The 19,856-nt window shown below is 36.0% G+C and overlaps 1 long non-coding RNA gene and 1 other non-coding gene across 6 annotated transcripts in view; one reads left to right on the top strand and one right to left on the bottom strand.

Moving 5' to 3' along the window:
* LOC138809702 (uncharacterized) overlaps positions 1 to 19,127 on the top strand; it is a 187,088-nt gene extending 167,961 nt beyond the window's left edge. For all 5 annotated transcript variants that reach the window (XR_011366924.1, XR_011366921.1, XR_011366923.1 and 2 more), the window contains one exon: positions 18,784 to 19,127. This is a non-coding gene — a long non-coding RNA (uncharacterized lncRNA). The remainder of the gene's footprint in view (positions 1 to 18,783) is intronic.
* LOC138810321 (U6 spliceosomal RNA) lies at positions 3,301 to 3,409 on the bottom strand. Its single transcript, XR_011367113.1, has one exon. It is a non-coding gene; the product is annotated as a U6 spliceosomal RNA (small nuclear RNA).
* Positions 19,128 to 19,856: the final 729 nt, after the last annotated feature.

Raw genomic sequence — 19,856 nt, forward strand, 5'->3', positions numbered from 1 at the left:
TAAGTTTTTCCATTTCACTTTGAGAGAGATGCCATGCTCTTTCCACAGTCCTGTGCAAAATTCAGGCTGCATTTTCCTGTGGATGGTCCAGGTTACATAAATGTAGACAGGAGAGTCACCAGATGTGTCCAGATGGCTGTTAAACTATAGAGTTACCCAACATTCAAAAACAAAATGAGACTCAATTGTTTACAGAATGAACTTGAACAGTAAGGAGTACAGGGGGAAATAGATCTTAGGGAAAGAAATGAAAAAAGTAAATAAAAGTTGGTCTTTGTTTCTCCTCTTTTCAAAATCAATTTTGCCAAATTGTTAGTTATCCTTGAAAGGATGTAGAGTGCTGTAAGGAGGAAGTTGATGTTAGGATTTCGGATATCCTGGCTTGTGTCATGTGTAGTCTCTGGGACATCCAAGATGACACAGGCTGACATGTTGCTCTGGGCACATGCTCTGCATTACCATTATATTTGCGTAACTGATCCATTCCTGGCACAGAAATCCTTGACCTCTGGGTGCTGAAGGATTAAAGTATCAGTCACGGTGTTCAAACCTGTTGTGGTGGCGTTTGTGGATGTTAGCTTACCCTGTCTGGTTTCTATATCTTAGACTTTAAGTTTGTTCTAACAATGTAATACTCAAGTGTGTCATCTAGTGGGCGCTGGTCTGAGGACCAGGGCTTTGGGACTGACTTATCTTCCTTCTCTTGTTTTCACTTTCATATTTCCATTAACACTTGGCCTTGGGACAATTGCTATAACTCCAGCTGCAAACACATGCAGAGCTGAACACATGCTTGGTACAAAAGCTGTGTTGAGTGGATGACCCTGAGATATTTGCACCACTCCTTTATTATGAGCCTATCCTGCTTGCTGCTCAGACTCCTGTTTAAAAGCATGTAATGATGCACTCTGGCTCATATTTGTGATATTTGCCTGACGAGGCTTCCATGCAAAACTTGAACAAAAATAATGGACAAGAAGACGCAGAGGGCAGACAGAGCTCTGTGATATTGCACCACACCTGGCCTTCTATTTTTCACATTGTCCAGTCTCTATATTATTTTGTTTATAATCATCTTGAACCTAATTTGACATTTATTGAGATTTAGTGAACTGCCGTAAATGAAGAAAGCATCACTCCAAATTTCAGAGAATTTTCAATCTAATGAGAATGTGTATGTGTGTGTGTGTGTGTGTGTGTGTGTGTGTGTGTGTGTGTGTGTGTGTGTGTGTGTGTTTGTGTGTGCAAAGAGAAGCTGGGGAGGGGTTCTATAGAAACCATGATAGTTGCACTTCAAAGTATACTAAATATTTACCAAAGAAGTACACATTGCGTGAAAGTTCAAAGACAGAAAGATTACATTTGATTGAGGAAGTTCAAGGTCACTTTACAAAGCAGTAGATTTCTTGCGCCCCCGTGTCATTCTTCTACCTTTACTCCATGACTTCTGTTGGAATTCCAATAGCTTATTTGAATCTTTCTGTTTCCTGACCACATTACCCACCAGTTCCTGCCTACTCTTCCATTTTCAGCATTTAGCAAGTATCTCTGTCTTTCTCAGGGTTAGTGTCTTACCTCAATATATCAAAAATATTTCAATCTGTGCTATTGATGAGAACCATTTAGTGAGATATTTAGTTACACGAAGTTATTTTATATTTGCTTTTTTAATATTTATTCATGATTTTGAGATAGGTTCTTACCGTGTAGGCCAGATTGTTTTCAGACTCATGTCCTCCTGCACCAGCTTGTGTGTGGTAGGACTACAGTATGTTCCAGCACACCTGGACATCCAAGTCTCTGGGACATCCAAGATGACACAAGCTGACATGTTGCTTTAGGCACATGCTCTGCATTACCATTATATTTACATACCTGATCCATTCCTGGCACAGAAATCCTTGACCTCTGAATGCTGAAGGATTAAAGTATCAGTCATGCTGTTTTAAAATATCTAATATATATTTTAATTCAGACACAGATTTTCATGAGAAATGTTTGATCTATATCCATATTTCAGCAAATATATAGTTGAAAACATATTAAATTATTTCATGATAGTGTTTCCACTAACTGGATCGTGTTATCAGTTTTTCAATTTCAACTATGTAAAGAGAATTAAAAATTTTGTGGCCTCAGTCATATTGCTGAGCAGCCACAGAGCTGGGTATGCAGAATGAGCTGCCTGATGCTTCCTCCAGCCTCATCTTGCAATCTCCTTACTCTTGAAGGCTCTTTAGTATCACTCTTTCCATTGCTAAGGTTGCTTAAGGAAAATATTTGGTCCTCTCATCTACCTACCAAACTCAAGATGCTGCTTAATTACCCTGGACCTTTCCTTATACTTGTCACTGATCTCTTCTTTGTCCTGACTCCTCTTCTTAACCTTTATTGGTGCCACAAACCAGCATCACCACATCATCAGCATTACCTAGGAACTTGCTACAGATATAATCATCAGGTCCTGCTCCAGACTTACTAAATTAGAAATTCCAATTCAATGAGTATCTGGCATCCAGCCATAGATTCCAGCTGCAAGGCTACAATTTGAGAATCACTTGAGAGATAGAAAACAAAAGAAAAAACTAATGAAACTGTTTACTTCTGGATAGGATGGAATGAGGGAGAAGGTGGACAGAGAGAAGGATAGAAATGAGGATTTTTATGCTGTGATGGTTTTGAATGATTTAGATATTCCACTTGGGTTCAAAAAGGAGGATAGATTGGTGGTCTCTTCTCTGTCATTTAGGCCTTAGTAAAATTTAAAAGTTCTCCAATAAAGGTGATCTTATTTTTAAATTTTTAAATTTTTATTTTTATTGTGAAAATACTGTACAGAGGAATTACAATTACATGGGCAAGATAATGAGTACATTTCTTATCAAGCATTTTTGCCTCCTCCTTTGTTTCCCCTTCCCATTGCTTCCCACTCCCCACCCCCTCCCCTCTCCCCCTCCCACCAAAGTTGTAAAGCTCGTTTTTTTGACATAATGACTTGTATATCTCATTGTTGCAATGGGTCCACCTGTATCCCTATTTAAACGATTTAGTACACAATTGACTGTTTTCTAGTATACTCAAAATTGAATGACTATCACTTCTATTGATTTAAGACATTTTCATCATCCCTCCAAAACAAAATCTCATACCATTCATTAGCGGCCCGTCTTATTGGCCACAACCAGCCACTAACCCCTCCCAGACTCTTATTTTAAGATGAGCATTTTATTGCTAACAATTTAGGAAGTAATATCACATGACATATTTGAATGCAGTATTTTTATATATTGCTGTTAATTAAAAAATATGGAACACCACAAATTTGTGTGTCATCCTTGCAGGCAGAGGGGCCATGCTAATCTTCTCTATATCATTCCACTTTTAGTATATGTGCTGTTGAAGTGAGCACATATTGCTATTAATTTTGACAATACTAAACTAACCTCTCTGGGTCATAGACATCTCCTTAGAAATATTTATTATTATTTTCTAAATTTGATGACTTATTTCATACATTTATCATTTAAAAAAATTAAAAAGTAGCATATGGAAAACTTCTACAAACATAGTCAAAACTGCTTTTGACCTGGAGCAGAAATAGGTCCCCACTAGAGAAACAAAATGTCCTTTTCTTGCTTCCAAGGACCAATAAAAGGTTCCTGGTTTATGCGGGGGAGGGAGAGGCACAGGAACAAGTTAGGAAAGTACTCATGAAGCTTCCACCCAAATTAGACCAAAAGAAAGAAAGAAAGAAAGAAAAAAGGAAAGAAATGGGGTCCAGAAGTTTCCCTGGCCTCAGATCTTAAAAAAAAAAAAAAAAAAAAAAAAAAAAAAAAAAAAAAAAGGCAAAAAGGGAAGCCACCAGGACAAACAAAAGACAAAATACTTAACTCAGCCCCTGGAAGGCAACTTTCCAAACACTGCCTCCCTTGATCTCCTACGGCCAGAAGATGATAAAATGGTTTGTGGGCTCTGGCTGGTGCCACCGGGATGAGAGGCTGCACATGACCCCTGCCCCTCCCGACTCCCCTCAGAGGGGGGCTTTGTTCTTCCCAGCCTCCGGGGCTCACATTCTGTGGGAGGCTTGGACAGTTTTTGTTATCAAGTAGACATATCAGTTTCAATGACAATCATTCTCCTTCTCCTAAAAAAAAAAAAAAAGTTATTTCTCATGATTTCCTCCCTTGCTCTAAAAATGAAAGCTGGAAAGGGTAAGGGAGAGCAATGGAACGGACCAACAAAAAAGTGAAATGACCAGAGACTGTTTGAACAGCATTACAGAGTGTGTTTCTGAAATTGTGCAAATGCAGAAGTGTATTTCCTCAGTGTCTTGCACCAATAAAGTCAGCACAGGTTGCCACAATTAAAAAAAAAAAAAAACACAAAAATCTGGAGATGAAAGAAAGAATAGATATCTGAGATTGGGGGGCAAAGACAGGAAACACCACATACAACAAAGTGAAACGAGAAAGGTAGAGTTAAAAAAATAAATCTCCAGCTAATAATATGTAATAATATGTTCTTGCTTTCCTCCCTAACACAATGACATAATGATACACGTGACTTAATGAAGAACAAGTTCTGAGACTCATGTAAAAATCTCCTCCTCCCCCCCAAAAAAAGTACTCCATGGCAAAGGCCCCTGGGTAAACGATGTCATTTCTAATTTCTCCTGTTCCCATGATTTAGAGCAGACCCGGGATCTGAAATTCACACCAGCTCTTTGTGCACTGGGTTGGGGCTGTGACGGCCAGGCTGGGGAACAGAGAGAAGGGCTTCCTGTGTGATTTCACCACTGCTACCCTGCTTTGTCTCACATTTAAAATAATTTGCCAGGTAAAAAATAAACTTCTTAGAATCACAAGAGTGAAAAATATATTTAACAATTCAATCCGTGTAAGTTTGGCATTGACGGAGAAAGTGCAGCTGAGGCTAATTAAATTACCCCACATGTATTTGAATGGTGGTTTCACTAGGAGCTTTATTAATTCACCTCGTTACCATCATTATGCTTTTCATGAGATAGCAAAATGTGCAGGCTGTTTAGCAGGCAGTTGTGGCCTGTTTAACTTTTGATTTCTTTCATGACTACTGTTCTTAGAAAGCAACCTCATTTGTACTAAGTTCTACACCCCCAAATGGCCTGGCTCCCGTTTGTTTCGTTTGCTTCTCTTGGAAATAATCAAAACGTGCAATAGGTTTTTAAATTTTTTTTTTCTACTCTTGACATCAATTTTCATGATAAGAATATGTATGGTTCATGATGTGAGCTCCTTGCAGGGTGATTTTTCTGCATTTACCTTATTTGTAAAACTCAGACTATCAGGCTCCAGTGCAGAGAAATGAGAATTGTTCTATCTGTCTTGTATACTTTATGATGTGGACAAAGGAATTTTGTACAGTTATATCACCTGATGTATATCCTGAAAAATTAAGAGGAGTGAGAGAAGGGATGGATAGAGAAGGAATGGGTGAGTTTGTTGAAAGAGGAGACATTGAAATAAGATATATTGTATTCATAAAACTGCTGTAAGATGGCCAACCCCTTTGCTTGCACAACTACTTAAAGATAATTAATTTTTTTTAAAAAAGACTTAACTACTCTGAGCAAAACTTAACTATAAATAGGCATATCTCTGGCACCAGTGGCTCATACCTATAATCCTAACTACTCAGGAGGCTGAGATCTGAGGATCACAGTTTGAAGCTAGCCTGGGCAGGAAAGTCCGTGAGACTCTTTCCTCCCATTAACCACCCAAAAGCCAGAAGTGGAGCTGTGGCTTAAGTGGTAGATCACTAGCCTTGAGCACAAAAGCTTAGAAACAGTATTCAGGCGCTGAATTCAATCCCTAGGATAGATACACAAACAAATGCATTCTGCATGTCTTCCAGGTCTTCTTGATTCAGAAAACACCTATCAAAGTTGTGTAACATGCTCCCCAGTACTGTGATAAAACAGTGTTGGCTTCTAGGCCCAGTTACTCAGTCTAGGAGCTACTCAATCTTGGAGCCAGACTAAAAATGTTAATATCACCTGGGGGCTTGTTAGAAATGCAGACTCTCATCTAGTCAGATGACGTAAATATCTATAATCTCAGAATTCAGTATGTTAGTTAATATGTAAATATTTATAATCTCAGAATTCAGTATGTTAGTTAATATAGGAAGATAGCAAATTCAAAGACAGCCTGAGCTACATAGTGAGTTTGAGACTAGCCTGGATTACATAGTAAGACCTTGCACCAAATGAACAGAAATGAACCAGCCAAACAAACAAAAAGAAAGAAATATAGTATCCCAGCTTTGTCACAGGTCTACTAAATGGAATCTACATTTTATCATGACTCCTAACTGACTGCTGTGCATATTAAAGTTTGCTAGAGAATTAAGGGAGAGATGTCTCCTCATTCTGCCCCCACACGTGGTGCTCTGCCACAGCGATGTTTTGCACCAAACTTTGAAATATATATATATATACTGTCTGACAAACTTAAAAATTATATTCTTAACTACATTACCACATTGAAGGAATTTAATATTGATTCCTCACTATCTATCTAAAAAATTAACACAAATTAAACTTGTTATTTTCAAAATCCTGCATTCTGCAACTCATGATGGTTTGGAGGAAAGAATGGTGTGTAAGATGGCCACTGTCTGTGGCCCTGGCACCTTTTTACTCTGGCCTTAGGGTCTAGCTAATGTTGCATAATAAGCAAAGTTTTCAGGATATAGCCTGTTGAAGATCTTCCTTTTTCTACTACAAATTGTTGTTGTTGTTGTAAAAGAGAGACTTTTATCATTTTAAAAGATGGAGGAAATGAGTGGCTGTGAGAAGTGGGAAAAGAGAGTGCTGCATAGAATACTTTCAAAGATTTAGATGGATAACAGATCTGACCTTCTATGAAGTAGCACAATAAAATAGCACAATAACACCCACCAAAGTCTGTTAAAAGAAAAACGAGAGGTGAGGTGGGAGAGTGGTTAAGAAAGAGTAATATAGATAGAGTGAATTTGATCAAAGCACATTATATCCACATTGTAAATACCATTTTTGACATTTTTGCTAGTAATTTTCCTTCCTCTGTCCCTCCCTCTTCCCTTTCTTTCTTTCTTCTTTCTTTCTTTCTTCTTTCTTTCTTTCTTTCTTTCTTTCTCTCTCTCTCTCTCTCTCTCTCTCTCTCTCTCTCTCTCTCTCTCTCTCTCTCTCGCTCGCTCGCTCGCTCGCTCGCTCTGTCTCTCACTCTTTCCTTTTTTTTTTGTTTGGTTGTGGGGCTTGAACTCTAGGCTTGAGTGCTGTCCTTGAGCTATTTTTGCTCAAGCCCTTTACGGCTTTGAGCCACAGCGCCCATTCTGGTTTTCTGGAAGTAGAGATAGAGTCTCATAGACTTTCTTGCTCAGGATTGGCTTTGAATTGTGACCTCAGACTACGATTACAGGCCTGGTCCTCCACCATCTGGGCAAAATTTTTGGAAGAAATACTGTCATGACTTTTCCAGTGTGGATTTCCCACTCACCTTTGCTCTTTGGTTCTTCTTTCCTCTCCCTCATTTTTTTTTTTTTAAGAAAATGGGGAGGAAAAATAAAAGAGTCAAAGACTATACGTATGAGATAACTTTATGGCTGTACTAGGGCTTGAACTCAGGATCTCAGGCTTGCTAGGCAAGTGTTCTACCACTTGAACCTCCCTCAAAACCAGGTTTTTGGCTTTAGTTATTTTTCAAATAGGGCTTCATGCCTGCCCCCAAATAATCTTTAAGTTAAAAATGTTAATTTATAAAGTATGCACACTATCAGTTTGGTTCCATTCCTTTCTGTGAAAGCCTTCTTAAATTTCATACAATACCTAAAGTAGCTTATTTCACTCCCACCACCTTTGTGTGTTATTTGACAGGTAATAGGAGCACATGATCAGACATTTCTCTCTTAATTTTTAATTCAAATTTTAAAAATCAGTTCTCTTACTCAAGGTACTTATATAAAATAATCAGGCTTTCACTAACTGTAAGCATGGCAAAAGTTCTTTACATCAGGGATAAAATGTAAAGATGCATATTATTGAAGTTCCTGTCAAGAAAAAACACTTCTTCCTAGACAAGGGTTCTCAGAAGTATTTTGAGCATGGAAGTATAGCATTTCTAAAAAGGGCCATCGTTTAACAGAAATAGCTTTCTGAGTGTTTTACGCTCACTTCAGCCATCATTGGGGAGATACAAATAAAATATTTTTCTTAAATAGTAACTGTGATCCTTTTCTAAAAACAAATACACACTTCAGGTTTAAAAATTCCCTTGGTGAGGTATACAGGAAGTGCCTTCTCTGTGGTACTAATGTGTTATGAATTACTGTGAAGGAGCTCTGGGAATTCCTAATTCCTATCATAAAAAATAGTTGCTCTACTTCCTTCTCAAGACACTCTGCAGAAGATGGTATTTAACTCATGCAAAAACTCTTAGCTAATATTCATGACTGAAGATATCGCATTTGATTTATTTTAGTGTTGGTTTTGGGGTAGTTGAGCTTTGGTACTTGACAACTTACAGGCACAGCTCAGCAACAAGGAAAGGCTGAGATGGCCATGTGGCTGTGAGGAAAGGCCACACTTTTCTGGACTGGGCAAGATAATGATGATAATGTTATAGAGATGATGCAGAAAAGGACCAACAAGAAGTCGAACATACATGGAAAAAGAGTTGCCATCCTGGATGACATCAGAGAAGCTCTAGTAAAAAGCAGTGCTTGGAATTAGAAAAGCTAGTCCACATGCAACACAAATGATTGTACCATGGAAGCTTGATTCTCACCTAGGAAACTTGGGAATTGAAACTGGGTCCAGGAAAACAGAATTAGTGCCATTTGCTCAGAAGGTATCTGAGGGGGTCTTTCTGAGAAGACATGGGATAATGTCCTAGTTTAGGGTCTAAGGAAAACATAAAGGAGCAAAACCCACAGGAGATTTCCTCAAAGTCCTAAGAAACACTCCAATATAAGTATCCTAATGGGGAACAATACTAGTGATCCCCCATTCCCCCACAGACTAATGGTTAATGCTTTCCTTTCTCTAAAGTGAGAAAACAATTCAGTGTAGCATTCTTAAGTAAGTTTAACCCTCTTGAATTCCACTGGAATATTAGATAGAGATGGAAAAATACTGATTCACTGTGGAATCTGAAAGACACCAAGAAGAAGCCAAAATAGGGTAGAGGATAGACAGGACCAATAAGGAGAACTTTATACTATATAAAATACAGCATGTATGTGCAGTGGAGTCAAGTAAAATGATTCCTAGTTCTCTAAAGTTAAACTAGGTTTTAAAGCATGTGACATTTATGGAGAAAGTGAAAAGAAGCATTTATACAGCATACAATTTATTTAGCATGCAATTTATTTAGCCTTACAATTCCTGTGCTGGCTGGAAGTACACAAGAAGCAAGCCTGTTGGCATACTTTGAATCAGTGTCATAGAATTCACCTAAAGAAGATGGACAGCTCATCTTCCCAAGATTGTAGTATTTTATAGTTAAAAGATATGTGAGATTCTCAAATTATTACAAAGAATTGAAAGGGGTGGAGCCTTTCCAACTCTTTATATGAAAACAGCATTGCACACTACCAAACCAGACAAGGACACAAAAATAAAAGTAGAAACCAATATCCCTGATGAACACAGATGAAAAATCCTCTACAAAATACTTGCAAATTGAACTTAATAACACATTAAGAAGATCATACACCATGATCAGACTGTTTAATTACCAAGATGCAAGGATAGTTCAATATATGCAAATCAGTATTGGTAATATATAACACAAATAAAGGACAAAAATCACAAGATCATCCCAACAGATTTAGAAAAAGTGTTTGATATGATTCAATACCTGTTCATGATGAAAGCCCTGAACAAATTATGTGTAGCAAGATCATACCTCACATAATAAAGGCTATATGTGATTAAAACATGGTAAACGTCATACTGAAAGTATGTGAAAAAACAAAGTATTTGCTCTATAATCAAGAATAAGACAGGATATCCACTTTCATATCTCTTATTTCGTACAGTATTCGAAATTTTAGCCTGAACAATTAGGCAAGAGAAAAAAAGACGCACACAAATGGGAAAGGAAAAAGTCAAATTATTTCTGTTGGCAGATGATACAACTATATACATAGAAAAATCTAAAGTCCATAAATGACTATTAAAATGGATTAATGTACTCAGTAAATAGACAATTTTGTTTATTACACAAAATTAGTGACTTCTGTACATCAATAATTTTCTCAGAGAGAAATCATGAAACTACATCTACAGCCACAAAGAATAAAGTACTTAGAAGTAAACTTAACTACAAAAATGGAAGACTATAGTAAAAAAAAATCCAAAATGCTGAAGGAAAAAAAATAGAGGGTACTAAAAGGTGCAAATATATTCATGTTAACAGAATAGAGTTAGTATTGTTTAAATATACCTACTATCCAGAGCAATGTATAGATTCATGAAATCACAATCAAAATACTATTTTTTTCACAAAAAATCCTAAAATTCCTAATTTATATAGAAGTATAAAACACACACCAGGTAGCCAAAACAATAGTGAACAAAATATGGATGCAGCATAATACTGTATTACAAGGCATGTTACTGAGCCAGAAATAAAACACAGCATGGCGTTGTCACAAAAACAGACACACAGACCAAGAGGAAAGACTCTAGGATCCAGAAATAAATTCACACACTTTCAACTGACTTATCTCAACAAAGGTGTACCAAAACTTACAAGGTATATACCAAAGGTATAGCTAAATACAAAGACAAATGGTGCTTGACATGTAAAGAAAGTTGAAATATGACTTCTATTTCTCTATTTTAAAATAATTTCAAAATAGTCAAAAGACCTCAATAAAAGAATATTTTCCTCTGAAACTACCATAGAAAAACATAAGGAAAACACTTCAAGAAACTGACACGAATAACAATTTCCTAGGTGGGTCTTCAAAAGTACAGGAAACAGATGCAGGAATTGATAGAATTACAACAAATTGCAAAGTTACTACATAGCATAGGAAACAATGAACCAAGAGGCAGTCTACAGGAAGGGGAGAAATTGCCAAATTCATCTGACAGAGGATTTATATCTAAAATGTAAAAAGAGCTAAATACTTAACAAGCAAAAAACTCCAAGTAATCCAATTTAAAAATGGGCACATGACCCAAGTAGATAATTCTCAAATGAAGAAATGCAAATAACCAATGAATCTATGACAAAAATTCTCACTATTTTTAGCTACTAAGGGAATACAAAGCAAAAAGTAATAAGATTCCATCTCACTGAAGATACAATGGTTATTATATTTTAAAAATCAAACCAAAAATAGCAAATGCTAGCAAGGAAGTAGAGAAAAAGAAACTTTCATACATTATTGGAGGGAATGTAAATGAACACAGCCCAAGTGGAAAATATGGAGTTTTTCAAAAAGCTAAAAATGGAACTACCGTATTCAACTATCCCATTCCTACATATATACCTCAAGGAAATAAAATCCATACCTCAAAAAAGTTACCTGTAAACCATGTTTATTTTGGTATTCTTCACTATAACTAAGATGTAGGATCCGCTTAAGTGTCCATAAACAGGTGAATGGGATAAAGAAATAGTCTTCACACAATTTTTTTTTCTGAAAGCAAAAGGGAAATTATTAGGAACAGAAAAGGGGGCACAAGAGAGGTGACAGAGGGAGAAGATAAAAGAAAGTAATAGGAGAGAGTGTAGAAAAATGGGTGGACATGATCAATACATGTCATATGTATGTTATAAAACTATCACTATCTTTACAGTTAATGTTTGTCATAATAAAAAATATATTGGACACATTATTGTAAATGATGTCATAAGGAGTACAAAGATGATCAAAAATACATGAAAGCATTTAGAAATTATCAAATGGCATGCACATATGAAAATTCATCCTTTGATAGGAAAACTAGGAGTGCAGATTCTTTGCATGAGGTTCAGGCTAAGGGTTTTGCATTGAAAATGCGCAATAATTTCCCATGTGCCTATCAATCTTTCAAAGAAAACTTCCTAAAATAAGAATACATGATAAAACTCAGAACGTTAACTGCTCTCTCTATAATCACCGCTAGTTAATAGGGCAAGAATATAAACATTTCAGAATTTCTGTGTGCATTTCTTGAAAATGTTATCACTGGTGATCCCATGTAACTTTTGTGTTGTAAGAATCAGGACATTGTTTAAATCTCCATATTTTTAGCACCTTGGATTTTTATCCCTTTGAAGTGTCTTCACAGATCGAATTCAATGTCATATCCAGTTCTGTAAGGACTTTTTTTTTTTTTTTGTCAGTTGTGGGGCTTGAACTCTGGGCCTGGGCACTGTCCCTGAGCTCTTCAGCTTAAGGCGAGCGCTCTACTGCTTGAACCACAGCACCACCTCTGGTTTTCTAGTGGTTTATTGGAGATAATAGTCTCACGGACTTTCCTGCCCAGGCTGGCTTTGAACTGTGATCCTCAGATCTCAGCCTCCTGGGTAGCTAGGATTACAGGTATGAGCCACCAGTGCCTGGCTTCTGAAGACTTTTAAAACATCTTTTAGGAAGTTACTTTCTCCTTTCTTGGGATCTGATGTTTTCTATGTGGTCTTCTCTTTGAGCAGTGTTGAGTTAGTCACCCTCTCTCTGTTTTGCCATTAGGTTTTACAGTAGGAGTCATGTCAATATTCTATTAGTCTCAGCAATATATTGTGAATGATTTGTAGGATTTGATTTTGTCAGATCCAGACAGGTTAAAACATGTTTTCAAGAATAATTCATTTACAATTATTTTTTTCTGGTGTGAGTTCAAACTGTTGTTTACATTATGTCTTTCTGAATTAACTTTTTTTTCTCCCATTGCAATGGTAACATAGGTAAATTATACAAATTAGGAAATATTAGGGGAAAAAAATCCCTGGTCCACAGTCACTGCCAATATTTTGGTAGGAGTCACTAGCATTCAGTGTTGTCTCTGACCCCAAATAACATTTGAGGTTGTCTTTGTGGGTGCTTTACAAAATAAGCATTAATATTTACTATGAGAGTTTGAGTGAGGCTCTTCAATTTTGATTCTTTAAATGCCTCACACAAAATATTTTTTAACCTTCATTACTGGAGACCATTTAAAAATGATGTATGTTCATTGTCGCCAGCAATGCTGACTGGTAAATTGAATTAAAAAAAAAAAGTTCATCCTCCTGCATTTCTTGCACCTGCATAAGTCTGTATTCTCTAACATTCTCAGCCAGGGTGAAGCAGATGCATCTGCTTTACAAGTTAACTGACAGAATTTGTTTATAAACCCACTGAAGAGCTAAATGAAGCAAACTGCATTATGTACATGCTAATTACATTTCATTTCAGCTGAAGGCTTATTATAGATACAACATTTTAAAAAACTGACTTTTTAACTTTGTTTACATCCACTTCTGCTTTGACTTCAGGCCCTACACGATGCTTTTCTCCATAGAACTCAAAAAGGATGGAAACAGTTGACTGGTGGATGTTATGGTATTATTGGTTAATGCTTCCTGAATCCTTCTTGCTAATAAAAAAAGGCTTTAATGCTAAGAACCCCTGCTTAGTCTAAGTGACTCCTTAAAAAATCCAGAAATGTACTTCCTATCTTCTACTTATCTTCTAACTCTTACAATACCACATGATTGGAGGGAAGAACCTCATTCTCCAAAACAGACCTGAATAAGCCTTATGATCCTTATCACATCAACTCAACTCTGCTCACTGCCCAATAATTCATTAAGTAGTAGCTTTGTGTTTTTTTCAGAATACCAACACCTGTGCTGACTTCCCCAGCTCTGCCCGGTTATCCTTCCCAGGGTCCATTTCCTTTTCAGCAGTTTGCACCCCACTCCATCTCCATGAATACAAAGTAACTAAATGTGGACAATACTTGCTGATAGCTTCCAAAACCATCATTTGCAAAATCATTGTACTATGGTGACCCAGAGTCTGCATGCTGTTGGGTTTACCACTCATTTAGCATTTCTCTTTGGTCAGATTAAAATCCCCTGTCTTTGTGTGTTGAGCTTACTTTTCCTCAGTGTCTCCACTCTGCTATCTGCAGATGCTACACCTGGAGGTCATCAGCTGCTTTTCAATGCCAGAGCAACTGATTATTGGGATAGGACTCACTAACATTTACTTTCTTCATTGATCTTCCTAAGTGGCAGTTTTCAGAGTTTCTGGGACTCTTTTGATATAGATTATGTCTTATGGTACCTGTCATATTAGAAATTAAAACAAAATGTTTAAAAATAAATCAATAATTTATAGGTACACTAGAAAGAACAATAAGAAAGATAAAATCCCTGTGTCTATACCTTGGGGTTCATTTCATATGTGCATAGCTTTTGATCTCTCCTGCTTGTCCTAGACATGTACTAGTTATTGCAGATAAGGGAAACCATGGGACCTATGCTTCTTTGAGTCTGGCTTACTTTACTTAATATATTTTTTTCCAAGTCTATTTCCTAACAAAAGGGGTGGAGTCATTCTTTCTGATGGAGATATAGAATTCCATTTTGTGTGTGTGTGTGTGTGTGTGTGTGTGTGTGTGTGTGTATATATATATATATATATATATATATATATATATATATATATATATATATATATAAAACATTTTCTTGATCCATTCGTCTACTGAGGGGCATCTGGGTTGCTTCCATATCTTAGCTATGGTAAATAATGCTGCAATAAACATAGTTGTGCTGGTAGCTTTAGTATGGTCTTGTTTGTGATCATTTGGGTAAATGCCCAAAAGTGGGATTGCTGGGTCATAGGGGAGCTCTATGTGGAGTCTTTTGAGGAACCTCCATACTGCTTTCCAAAGTGGTTGAACAAGTTTACACTCCCACCAACAATGCAGTAAGGTTCCCTTCTGTCCTCATCCCCTTCAGCATCTGCTATTAGAGTTCTTGATTATAGCCATTCTAACTGGGGTGAGGTGGTATCTCAATGTTGTTTTGATTTGCGTTTCTTTTATGGCTAGAGAAGCTGTGTATTTCTTCATGTGTGTACTGGACATTCTTATTTCCTCTTCAGAAAAGTCTCTCTTGGGCTGGGAAGGTGGCTCAGTGGTAGAGCGCTTGCCTTGCATGCCTGAGGCCCTGGGTTCAATTCCTCAGCATCACATAAGCAAAAAGAAAAAAGCTGGAAGTGGTGCTGTGGCTCAAGTGGTAGAGTGCTAGCATTGAGCTGAAGAGCTGAGGGACAGCGCCCAGGCCCAGAGTTCAAGCCCCACAACCGGACCCCCCCCCCAAAAAAAGTCTCTCTTACAAGACACTATGTTGAAAACAAACTTTACAATTTTGCAGAGGTAGGGAGAGAGAGGAGTTGGGGAGGTGGGGAGGAAAGGGATGGTAGGGGAAAAACAAAGGAGGGGGTAACAATGCTCAATAGGAAATGGACTCATTACATTGCTCATGTAACTGTAACCCCTCTGTACAGTATCTTTACAATAAAAGTATATATTTAATTTTTTTAAAAAAATCAATAATTTAGACTTTATTTTTTCTTTTTACAAATCTCTTTAACATGTCTTAACACAAGATGAGTAGAAACTCAGATAAGCCTCTGCAATTTGTCAGGTATTTTATTTTTATAGTAGTATGTGAAGAAGAGCCAGCTTTTCACAAATATGCAGCTAGGAAAGGTTACAGTTACTCTTTGATAATACACCAAAACTCAATGAGTGGCAGTTGGTTAAAGTACACTTGCTATGAGGAATCTAAAGTTATATTAGTGAAGTATTCCTGTTCTTATAACCAACACTAAAAATCTCCAAAGGGGTACATAGAATCAAACTCTTTGTATAAAACTCTGAGGGCAGTATCTGCCTTTAGATTCAAAGTGATGGTTCAAAAACAATGGTTAATGAGATTGCCAGGCTCTTAGTCCATATGGAGGCCATGGTATCTAGCAGACTATGCTCTTAGAAGTCCTGCTTTTCCTTTTTAACACTTGTGAACTCATGGAGAAAATATAACAGTCAGTGTCATTTAAGAATATCTTTGATGAAGTAGAAACAATTTTTAATTTAGATAAATCCTAACTCTTAAGTATAACAAAAGGGGGGTTATGCATAAAACTCTTGGCTGAATACTGAAGCATAAAACACATCTGAGCAGATATTGAGAGCTGAACTAGCTGAGCCTTTTATTTTTCTTTTCATTGAAATCAGCCATTTCATTTGAAAGAATGACTGACACACTATGGTTATTCATACTTAGGTATGTGGCAGACATTTTGTCAAAAAAGAACAAAGTGAACTTGTCACTTCAAGGAAAACAACTGACAGAATTTGTTGCCAACAGTAAAATCTGAATTTTGGAAAATTTGTATCTGCCACAGTGAGTTTGATAGCTTTCCAATATGTAAAGGCTGTTCTGGTAAGACTTAGTGTGACATTCATGAATACAATATTATTAACTTTTATAATTGTTAACTTTGGAAAGTACATGTGACTCAGTGAGGACAGTTTTCCAAATGATCAATGTGTGTTGTTACAAAATCAGACAAATAAGGATCCATTCAACATGCAAACGAGACCAGGTGATTTTAATGTGTTGGTATAAGAGCAGGAATACTTCATTAGTATTCTTTCAGATTCCTCACAGGAAGTGTACTTGAACAAACTGCCACTCATTGAGTTTTGGTGTACTATCAAAGAATAACTGTAATTATCTGAAAGGAATCTTTCCTAGCTGCATATTTGTGAAAAGCTGGATCTCTTCACATACTACTATAAAAACAAAAATACAAGACAAATTGCAGAGGCTTATCTGAGATTCTACTTATTTTGTGTTAAGACATGTTAAAGAGATTCGTAAAAAGAAAAAATAAAGTATAAATTATTGATTTCTTTTTAAACATTTTGTTTTAATTTCTAGTATGACAGGTGCCATAAGACATTACATATCAATAAAAAGTTCATTAGGGTTATTAATAATTTTTAAAAGCACAAAAGAGTCCTAAGACCCAAAAGTTTAAGGACACCTACTGCTCTCAATCATGCCCTGGGTTGGACAGTAAAATTAGGATAGCTATATCTCTGCAATGTTACCATGTCATACCCATCTATATATACAGGTTTTGTATTTATATATCCAATATTTAATATTTAAATTAAAAATTTGGTGTGTCTTAATAATGTATGTAAAGTTGAATTGTGAAATTTGGATCTGTTAATTTTAGATTACATAATTTAGGAAAAGCTTTCCTGGACCTCTATTTTCATTACATTGAAAAAGAATTTCCTAAACAAAAGTCATCAAGGAAGATACCTTTAAACTTTTTTTTTTCTAATGCCATCAAATGTCCTCTAAGCCCTACATTTTACCATATCACACACATTTTGATATCATATTCTCATTTCCATCTAATTTAAAATATTTTAAAACATGAAAAGTTTTGACTCATTGGAAATACGTTTAGTAACCAAATATTTGGGAGTATTTCTATTATTGATTCCTACTTTAATTTTATTGTGAACAAAAAACATAATCTGTATTATTTTTATATTTTTAAAGTTCTTTGTGGCCCCAAACCTTCTCTCTATTGGTGAAGTTCATGTCATCTTGAAAAGAGCATGTGTTCAGCTTTTATGGGATAAAGTACACTGTAGATTCATGAGATGAAGTTGATACTCACACTGTTCAGGTCACAAAATGTTGGCTGATCTTTCTTTTGGATCTAGCGGTTATGATGGAGGGGTACTGAAGTCTTAGGCTACAGCAGGGAATATGTCTATTTTTATTAGTTTTGCCTTATGTGTTTTTAATCTCATTAGTTGTATACATATTAAAGATTACATTGTCTTGGAGAAATGATCTCTTTTTTATGATGAATGCTAATTGTATTCCTGATGACTTTCACTGTTCTGAAATAAACTGTTCTGAAAGTAATATGGCTGCTCCAGCTTGCTTTTTTTCTGTGTGTGTGTGAAAACACTGTATAGAGCGGTTACAATTACATAGCTTTTTGACTAGATTATATATGGCATGTCCTTTTCCATTTATTTGCTTTTAGACTATTTGGTCTTCATATTTAAAGTTGATTTCTCATAGGCAACGTAGTTAGACTATGTTTTATCCATTTGAACAATATCTGTCTTTAATATATGTATTTAAACCAGTCACGTGGTGACTTGATGAACTTGGGTTGACATCTATTCATGAATGTCCTGTTAATTGCTTTTCCTTTTATCTTTTCCCCCTTTTTTCTGCCTTTCTTGGTTTTAATTAATAATTGCATACCAATTCCATCTTACTTATCTGTTATTGTGTCCACTTTACTTTTTCTGAAAAATTGAGATTGCCTTATATTTTTTGCCTTTACTTATTTTTATCATCTTTGAATAGTTATACAAAGGAGTTTCAATTCAACATGTCAATTTATGTGTACAGTACATCTTGATATGTGTAATACTTTTAAAACAAATCTTCAAACTACAAGTAATATTCAGTGCAGCTGTCAAGTTTTTCTCACCATAGTTCTTTGCTATGGAGAACACTGTGATCATATATACAATGATTAGTCTTCCCCTTCTCCTATCAGAATCATGAAGAATAATTTCTCAGATTCTTACTGAGAGAAGCTGGTAGTGACCTTAGAAATGAAAACCTCAGTCCCTTAAAGATTGTCATGTAGGATGTGCTTTCTTCATGCTAACACTCTCTTACTTTGTTTTCTTTGTATGCTACCAATTTGCAGCCTCCCGTCCAGCAATGCAAAAGGGGATCTCCAGTCAATGGCCCATAAGGAACTGAATCCTGCCAGCAAACATGTGAATCAACTTGGAAGTTGATCCCTATTCAGTGAACCCTTCATATAAGACCACAGACCCTGGGTCAACACCTTGATTGCTGATATTTAAAAGAGATTATAATAGAAGACTCAACTAAGTAAGCCATGGCCAATTTTTGACCCACAGAACTTGTGGAATAATACTTGTAATAATACTGCTTTTGGTATAATTTTGTATGCAGTAATAAATAGCTAATATAATCTATACAAGAAATATCACATTGGACAAAAAAAACTATGTACATTTTTAATTAAACAGAAATTTATCTATTCATTTTATTTTGTTGATTTTGTCCTTACAATATGCCAGATCACTGAGTGGGGCACTTAAGATGTAATGATAAGGTAAAACAGACATATTGTGGAATTTGGACTAACTCCAGATGGAAATGATGGGAACCATGTGTATAAAGTTATCCATATGCATAAAGTTAGCATAGCTTACTAAAACCATATAAAAGATGATTAGACATCGCATGTTGAGGGGCATTCAGTGTCCCTGGGTGATAAGTCAGCCTTGTGGGACAAGAACTTTGTCTTGTGCACTATGGGAGCCTCACACACAGACCAGGGGCTTCTCTCATGGTGCATGCTCATCAGATACTTGTTGAGTCATGAGACAGTAAGAAATACATTCTTCCCAATGGATTCATGGATTTAACGTAATCTTGATAAACTCCAATTCAATTTTATTTTTTAAAAAAGAATTCAACTATCCATGGAAAAAAATCAAAACATAAGAGTAAAAGTCAAACTTCAAATTTACTCACTTATAATCAAAATGCACAAGAGTAGCCAAACTTTGTCTATATGCAAAAAAGGTCTATTGTTTCATTTTTAAATTGGAAAAAAGATATAAAATGATTCCTAATAGAAGACAAGCAAACAAAAAGTAAAAACAGAAGTTTAATCTCAATACTAGAAAAAGATATATTAATTGAAATAATGAAAGAACATTTATTTTATCTTTGAAAACTGGC

This window comes from Dipodomys merriami, unplaced genomic scaffold (assembly GCF_024711535.1).
Source record: "Dipodomys merriami isolate MVZ:Mamm:240054 unplaced genomic scaffold, mDipMer1.0.p SCAF_5, whole genome shotgun sequence".
NCBI classification, from domain to species: Eukaryota; Metazoa; Chordata; class Mammalia; order Rodentia; family Heteromyidae; genus Dipodomys; species Dipodomys merriami.